This window comes from Durio zibethinus, chromosome 12 (genome assembly GCF_047325235.1).
Source record: "Durio zibethinus cultivar Kanyao isolate XHJ-2024 chromosome 12, ASM4732523v1, whole genome shotgun sequence".
Taxonomy (NCBI): domain Eukaryota; kingdom Viridiplantae; phylum Streptophyta; class Magnoliopsida; order Malvales; family Malvaceae; genus Durio; species Durio zibethinus.
Genome location: NC_143173.1, coordinates 1,617,934 through 1,626,245, shown reverse-complemented (window position 1 = coordinate 1,626,245; position 8,312 = coordinate 1,617,934). Strand labels below are relative to the sequence as shown.

General features: G+C 31.8%; 2 pseudogenes; both read right to left on the bottom strand.

The window, feature by feature from the left end:
• Positions 1-313: 313 nt before the first annotated feature.
• On the bottom strand, positions 314-1,333 carry LOC149515529 (ethylene-response factor C3 pseudogene; annotated as a pseudogene).
• A 1,903-nt stretch (positions 1,334-3,236) lies between these two features.
• Positions 3,237-6,668, bottom strand: LOC149515528 (receptor-like protein EIX2; annotated as a pseudogene).
• Between the last annotated feature and the right edge of the window lie 1,644 nt (positions 6,669-8,312).

Here is an 8,312-nt window from a genome sequence, read left to right as displayed (position 1 = left end):
TGGATCTTATTTCTCATCCATGGATGTAGGTCAGTTGGACTGAACCACGTTAAATTGTTGTCTCTTATGTATTTGATTTATTGTTTGATTTTGCTTCCGCTTGTGTGATTGGATTGGAGGCTTTTAGCCCAACAAATGGTATCAGAACTGTGGTGTTCCCCAATAAATGGTATCAAAGCTGTGGTGTTCCCCAACAGAAATGAGAATACAAATTGGCGCAACGACCTTTATTTTCAAGTGTTCTTTTAAGCAAAAAAGAAAATAAAACTACTGCTAATATATGATTAATATAGATGATAACTCTTCATGAATTCAAAATAACTAGAAATTGTTATCATATATATATGTATGTATATATAGAAGAACGAAAATTTGTAGAAATGTTCAACTAGTATGTAATATAATTGTTGGCGAAAATTATACATAGCACTAAACTTTGATTGTACATCATCTCAAAGATTTACAAATTCACAGACAATATCCAACAAAAAATTTGGTCCTCCTCCACTATCTCAATTGAAAAGGGAGAAGAAACAAAAAAGGGAAGAAAAAATGTTGGTGTTTGACTCAAATATTCACCAATAAGGAGTTGCACTCTCAGATTTACTTAGAAGCTCCTCCAAATAATCAGCTCCTAAATCCTTAAACACCAGGATAATTTCCATCCCCATTTCCTTCTTTCTTGATCTTCATGTTCCCTGATCTTTTTGCTCTTCATGGAGTACCTTTTCTCAATTGTCAAAGTAGGAGAACAACTTTCTTCAAATCCATAGTTCATTTCTTGAAGTGAATCATAAACTGTATCCATTGGAAAATTGATTATCACCATCGGACCTCGCATTGCGAGTGTAGCTTGATCATACGCTAGCTGTAGCCTCATCTATATCCAAGGTTTCAGGCCAAAGTCTAACACCATTCCTTATGGAATCCCTTATCTCAACTGCATATTTTCCCCATGGCCTCTTCCTAACTCCTCTATATGAAACCTCCTTTCCTGTCCCATCTTCATTTGCATTCAACTTCACTTAATGATCCTTTCTAAAACTATTAACGGATGTGGTATCAAAAGTGTTTTCCTATGCTTGATTTAGGACTCCCAAAGGAACATTTCTTGGGAGTCATTTCCATTGAAAGGAAGGGTTTGGTTATAGAGATAATTGAATGATTCTGGTGAGAATTTTTTTGAGAAATATAGGAAGAAGAGGATTCAAGAGACAATTGGAGATTTGGGTAATGAAAAAATGAAGAGTCCATGCATGAAAATCAAGTAATTCTTATAATGGAAACGATTATTCTTCTTCGATCTTTTAATTAATTCACTTTGATTTTGCTTTTTGGTTTTGGTCATGGGAAATGAAATTTGAAGCTTAGTGATATATATATATATATATATATATAGTAATTACAAGCTAGGGAGGGAAAGGCTACATTATTCAAATATTTATTTTAAAAATGTAAAAAAAAAAGAAGAAGGAACAAATTAAAGAAACGATGGAAAGAGAGTAAAATTGTATGAAGATGTTATTAGCGTCCAACATCATTATTTGGTCGCAGAATCGACAGGTGAGTCAAAAGGAATACTCGTCGGGGCATGACGGCCAGGTCAAGTCAAAATTCTCTTACATCACCCGTGATGTTTCGCTTTTATGTCCTACCTATAACTCATATTTTTAGCTAATTAAAATTGTAAATCATTATGCTTAGAGTGATCAATTACAATGTTAATTACCTTATATTGATGAACATGATTTGATTAATATAGTCGGGTTATAGTTAAAGTTTGTCATAATTTTATTTTTTATGCAAGAAAGATTATAATTTGAGAATTAAAAAAAGAATTATAGATGTATAAATTTAAATTTTAATCTAATCTAAAGTACTTTTTAAAATATTTATATAAATCAATTAGACTAGACTTTGAATTTATAAAAAGATTACTTTATATATATATATATATACACTTTTCATTTAAATTATATGATATAATCATATTATTGAAAGGGGTTAATTTTAATTTTTCAAGTATCACTAATAAGTGAATGCTGATGAAATAAAAATTTACCTATCTAATAATAATGTATAATATAGAATAAATAATCAATATATTTTTAAAAATATTATTTTATGGTGTGATTTTAATAAAACAAAAAAATATATTTTTTCATTGAATAATTATTTCATATAATCCTTCTTTTATTAATTATGTCAAAATTTATCGTAAATGAGTTTCTTAAACTAGCATAATTGATGTTATACTAATTTTTTGAATAGAAAATAAGATGTTATACTAATTGTTAATACATACATTGGTCATTATTTTAAATGTTTTTATCCATTACTAGAATTTCATCCCACTATTTTAGGTAAGTTACTTTTCATTGTTTTTAATATATTTATAATTATTTTTAATAAAAAAATAATAATAATTTTAACTCACTTGTTGAATCTTATAAATATATCAAAATTAAAAAATAATAATAATTTTTAACTCACATGTTACGCTTTTGTTGTTGGCTCTTTTGCTATGACATGAACTTTTATTTTTTATTTTCAAATTTATAAATTATTTGTTCAAATCTATGACGTTTTTCCAATTTAGTTTAAATTATAAACATTTTAAAACTTGTAGAAAAAAGAAAAAGAAAAAAACAACTATATTTTTTTAATGATGACTTACGTTTGATTTTTAATTTTTTTCTTTTTATATTTCTTTATTTATTATTATTTCAATTAAAAATTTTCAAAATTACATAAATTTGGATAAAAAAGACTATTTTGCTTGATTCATTCATGGGTTAGTAATGTGAAGTGAATTGACAAAATCAGGTTGATCAGATTCTTCCAGCTTTTATATATATATTTTTTCTCGTAAACCGACATTCTCCAATTTCTATATAATTGCAATAAAAGCTTTCAATTCCTTTGGATTTATAAAAAATTGTAGTTTTTGAAATTTTACTTTTGAACAACAAATCAAAATCATAACGAAGACTAGTATAAGAAATATTTCGAATTAGAGGATTTATAAAAAAATTTTACCTTCAAGCCATATTGCATAAATCCTTGAACATAGGTCTACGAGTCAAATACATTAACACACACAATTTTATTTCATTTCAATAAATTATAACATGGAATACTACATCCATAAACCGAATACATGGATTAAATAAAAAGCTTGCAAATCAAGTTATTACATTACCAAACACACCGAAATGTGCTTCAATTACAAATAATTACATACCAATAGTAGCCCAAAACACATATAGCTTATCACCAATTTGCTCCAGTTTTTGATAATAAGCAAACCTCCAAGACCTGACGAAAACCAGGGGAGCCACTACCCCCCAAAACCCCATCACAAATCCAAGTACTACGCTTACATAAAGCCAATTCACATTAGACCTTTTCTTTCCTCCACTCCTACCTCCATTTGTAACATCAGGTGTTTCGCCATTTCTGCTGCAATTTTTAGTGACTGGAGGTCCACAAAGATGATTGCCAATGTACGAAAACCTGTCAAAGCTTTGCAGCTGGGTGCCTGATGGGATTTGTCCTGTCAAGTTGTTGTAGGACAAGTTCAAGTGATTCAAGAAATTCAAATTGGAGAAACTTGAAGGGATTTCACCATGGAGTTGGTTCATCGATAAGTCAAGAGATTCCAACACCTCCATATTGCCAATGTTCTCTGGTATCTTTCCTGTTAGGAGATTCCCTGACAAATTTAATGACCGCAGTCCTATGAGATTACCAAGTTCTTCGGGGATCTCTCCTCTGAGACTGTTAACTGAAAGGTCTATGCCGACAACAAGTCCTAGTATGGTACTGTAATCATCCTCTCTTCCTTTCATCACCAATAATGCACCCAAAAGAAACAGGTTATTAGACTCGAATGACCAGGTACTGTTTCCCACGTGTATCTTGAGGGGTTTTATGGCCATGGCACTTAGGTTACTAAAACATTTTGGAATTGCTCCTGAAATGTTGTTATAACCAAGATCCAAGAACTGAAGAGAATTATGAGCACAAATTTGATCAGGAATATAGGCTTGGAAGTTATTTGAACGGAGGTTTAGAACCACAAGGTTTAAGAGGTTGTCTCCAATCCATGCTGGAATACTTCCCGTCAATTGATTTTCACTAAGATCAAGAATAAGCATGTCAACCAAATTCTGCAGTGTAGATGGTACTTCTCAAAGTAGGTTATTGTTACGAAGGTTTAATGACAGAACACGGCGCAAAAATCCCAAGGATCTAGGAATTTTCCCAGTTAGATTGTTGTTTCCCAAATTTAAGACTTTCAAAAATTGCCAATTTTCCCAACAATTTGGAATTTCACCAGATAGAAGATTTGATTCAATGTCAAGAATGGTCAAAGGTTCCAATTTAGTTGAGGAATTGCAAAGAAAATTGGAAAGTGTTCCTGAAAATAGATTCTTAGACAAAAATAAAAACATCAAATCTGAGGGTGCCTGTAGCAATGGACCTGTGAATAGGTTGGAACTCAAGTCAACAACCAAACTCCTAGGAAAATATGAAATCTTCCCCACTAGTTGGTTGTTGGAAAGATTTAGATATTCAAATTGAGTCGAAAGGTTCCAAAACCAAGTGGGAATGACACCTGAAATTTCAGCATGGGAGATATCTAAATGAAACAAGTTCTTTTGGAATTGTAGCCACTGAGGAAATTTCGGACCAAGATGACAGTTACCTAATTCAATATTTTCACAGTGGAAAGGAGGAATCCAACTTGGATTTGGTTTAAACGTTAACATGTTGTTAGATGCCCTGAAAATTCTCAATCTTGTGAGATTAGAGAAGTGCATTTCTGATATATTTCCTTCCAACATATTATTGCTAACGTCTAAATGTTCCAAATTCCCAAGTTGTCCTAAACTTTGAGGAAGAGTTGCATTCAATTGATTGTTTGAAACATCAAGCAACTTCAAAGATGATAGCTCCCCTACCGGAAGAGGTCCGGTTAATTGATTGTACGAAACATCAAGAACTTTCAATGATGACAACCTCCCTATTGAGAATGGAATGGGACCAGAAATGGAGTTTTCAGAAAGGGAAAGGTATGCCAGATTTTTAAATTGGCTGAGTTGATCAGGTAAATGGCCAGAAAGTTTGTTAGATTCAATATTTAATGACTCTAATCGATCCAAACTACATCTAGACAAACTCTCTATGATTTCTGATACCTTATGATCAATTCCGTTATTTGACAAATCCATCTCTCTCAGATTACAAAGACTCTCCAAACATTTGGGTTCTATAATTTCAAGCTGGTTATGTGAAACATCAAGATGAGTAAGAGAGCTTAAGTTTCTAATGGCACATGAAAAATTACCTTGCAGGCCGACACTGCTAAGACCAAGGAATTGAAGTTGGTTGAAATTAGACAACCAGCTGAGTGTCGATGAAGAAGAGAATGAATTCCTACTAAGATCAAGAAATTTGAGAGAAGACATATTTTGAAAACCATTGGGAATCACACCTTCAACTTCATTGGAGCTAAGATCAATGGACACAAGACTACGAAGACTGAATATCCATGTAGGCACCGAAGACAATGTATTTGTGGAAAGATCAAGAACAGCAAGAGATTTGTAATTAACACTGATTGGAGATGAATCATTATTTAGATTGCAGCCTGACAAGTGTAACTCTACCAAAGAAGGAAGTTTGTGTGTTGCCTGCAGCCAATCAGTTGCTTTACCAAGATCTGCAGAACTCAAATCAAGATACTGCAGAGAAGAAAGACCAGAAACCCATTGAAGAGTTTTAGCTTCAAATAGGGAATTGTATCCAAGATCAAGGCAATGCAAATTTGAGAGATTTCCAAGCATATGGGGAATTGTTCCTCGAAAATTTGCCCGAGAAAGGTTAAGATATGTCAAACTCTTCATCGAACCAATGAATTCGGGAATTGCCAGACCTCCAAAGTCGTTATTGCTTAAGTCTAGGAAATTGAGACATTTCAACTCGATCAAAGAAGGATTTACTCTGCCCCCTAGCTTTGAGCGAAAGTAAGCATCCCATTCAGCTGACCGAAAATAAGCATCCCACAGAGCAATTGGCTTATCCTCATAAGCATCCCTTTCAACGACTGGCACATCTTCAGCAGGACTTCTTGAAAGAAGCCCCAAGTGCAGCTCTTTGACGTGGCCAGTCAAGTTATTGCAGAAAACACCAAGCCACTCACAGCAATTCTCACCTTCAACCCAAGAAGATAGCCTGTTTGATTGATCAATGAGGTCTTGCTTGAACTTCAAAAGGGCTTGTCTCTCACGTTCAATGCAAAGCGCATTGGAATTCCCATTACAAAAGCTAATATCGATGGCTGCGATGGCAAGAAGAAATCCAAACAAGGAAATTGTAACCGCTCTCATGGTTGCATATCGATCCTTGCTACCAACACCGAATATATAAAGTTAAAGAAAAATATTTTCCACCACATCAAGTGCTAGGAATTTTCTTCAAAGGCCTCCAATTTAAAATTCCAGCTTGAATTTTCCTCAAAAGCAATCATACGTATAAATTCGACAAGTGTAGAAAGAATATAAAAAGAACTTGACAAGAACTTTAAGTCAACCAAGTCTATGGAGCAAGTCTCACGGCCAGCTAATTAACTCTTTAGGTTTTAGAAAACAGGAAAAAATGAAATAAAAAATGAAAAGTTTAGAAAAAAAATAAAATTACATCAACTTTAGAAAAAAGTTAAATACTCTTTATCTTTATTTTTTTTCTATAGTTATTGCTTTTTTTGTTAAATCAAATTTTGCTATATATTTTTAGCTAAAATTAAGCAAAATTGTTGAAAAAAGATAATTCAAGTACAACACTGGTTTTATATAAAAATAAAGTTATAATAATTTATGTACATGACTTTAAACATTTAATTTTGTAAATTTTTAATATATCTTTTATAGTTAACACAGTTATTATTTTTTCATTAATTTTTAATATAATTTTAATCACCGTTCATTAGCATCATTTTCTCAATTCATGGCTAAGTCTTAAACACGTAAATGATAAGACGACTGCATAAAAAAGTAACGAACACGGAGCACAAATAAGCCAGCTGATCTAACCCTTGAGGAAGAAAACTTGTGACCGTTGCTTTCAACTTTTGATAGTAGGCCAACCACCGTGATTTGACGAAACACAAAGAAAGCTTGTGACCTCCAATTTCCCACTTGAATTTTCCACAAAAAGCATTTTATAGTCCATTAAAATTCAACAATTGTAGAAAGAACAAAAGACTTGATAAAGGAGTCAAGTCCACCAAGTCTATGGAGTAAGTTGCACGGCCCAGCAATCAACTCTTTAGGTCTTAGAAAAGAGAAAAAATAAATAAAAAATAAAAATTGAGAAAAAAATAAAATTACAAAAAATTTAGAGAAGTAAAACTCTTTTTCTTTATTATTTTTTTGCTATAGGCTTTTTTTTTTTAAATCAAAATTTGCTATATATGTTTAGCTAAAATTAATGTAAAATAAGTGATGATGGTAATAATTAATGGTTAAAATAAGATATGATAATGTAAACTATATATATTTTTTTTGGTAAGTAAAAGTAAAATTAATGGTGAATAAGTGATGATGTTTATAATTAATTTAATATTATCAAGTTCAACTAATTTAAAAATAATATTTTTATGAATTATAATAAAGAAATTAAAATTTATATTTCGTGTTATCAGGGAGAACTGAAAACCTCCCACGACTAACCCAATCAACAAGCACACGTTCTTCATCCTTACCACCTTCATTTGTAACAACTTTTCTGTTGTAGTTTACACTGACCGGAGGTCCACAAAGTTGATTGCCAATGTAAGAGAACTCGTCAAAAGTTTGGAGTTAGGTACTTGATGTGATTCTACCCCTCAAAATCAAGAGATTTTAGTATCCTCATTGTCACGCTCCAAACCTGAAGATTTAGAGCTTAATAATAATGCCGCATACTTATGAGACGAATCTTATAAGCGTATAAGACAACAGATATCTAACTAAATTAAAATCTTCAATAATCTTTAAAATAATACTTTACAGAATCTCAAGTCTATAAAATTATACTCTTTGTAAATTAGTCGAATATACTAAAATTCTTACTAATAAATCTTTTAGAATCAATAATAAAATACTCACTTCAAAAGTAATACCAAATTAAAGATAGATTCTAATCTTGCTAATCAAAGTAGTTGTCAAGATTAAGTCTCCTATGACGCAAACATTGAAATTTGAAAAAGTAAAGAAAAATAAAGGAATGAGTACGATGACTCGGCAAGTAACTGATATCCCCTCAGT